This window comes from Octopus bimaculoides, chromosome 18 (assembly GCF_001194135.2).
Source record: "Octopus bimaculoides isolate UCB-OBI-ISO-001 chromosome 18, ASM119413v2, whole genome shotgun sequence".
NCBI classification, from domain to species: Eukaryota; Metazoa; Mollusca; class Cephalopoda; order Octopoda; family Octopodidae; genus Octopus; species Octopus bimaculoides.
The window spans coordinates 6,996,123-6,996,837 of record NC_068998.1 but is presented as its reverse complement, the minus strand read 5'-3'; positions in this window follow the sequence as shown (position 1 = coordinate 6,996,837).

Here is a 715-nt window from a genome sequence, read left to right as displayed (position 1 = left end):
CTCTCTCTCTCTCTCTCCTTTGTCCCTGTCTCCCCTCTTTTCTCCTTTCTCTCCCCTATTTCTTTCTGCCATATCTCTCCTCTCTTCTTTATATCTCTCATCTTTTACCCTCTCTCTCTCTCTTCCCTCTCCCCCCCCTCTCTCCTCCGCTTCTTTCTTCCATATTTCTCTTCTCTCTTCTCCCTTCTCTCTCTTCTCCCTTTTCTCTCATTCCCTCTCTTCCCCCACTCTCTCTCTCCCACTCTCCCCTTCTCTCTCCCTCTCTCTCCCCCCTCTCTCTCTCTCACCCATTAAAGATCAGCTCGTCTTTTATCAAATGGAACCTTTATATTCTGGGTATATTCTTCTTGTTTGCAATTGGTAAGGAATCAGAATTCTCCCTGCAATAACATGCTATGTCCACCAAGGGGAAAACTGCTATAATTGAGTTCATCAGTGTCAAAACCAAATGCATTTACTGATAAACACACTGTTATTTCATCGTTACGAATTCTTCTTTCTCTTTTTCTCTTTTCTCTTTTTCTTTTCATTTTTCTTTTCTTTTTCTGTTTTCTTTTCTTTCGCTTTTCTTTCCTTTCTTCGCGTCTTTCTTCACTCAATGCTTGATTTGATTTTCATGTATAGCTATTTCATTCCTGATGGTAGCAATGATGATGCTGACGATGATGAGGAGGAGGAGGACGGGAGGACGGAGGACGGGAGGACGGAGGACGGG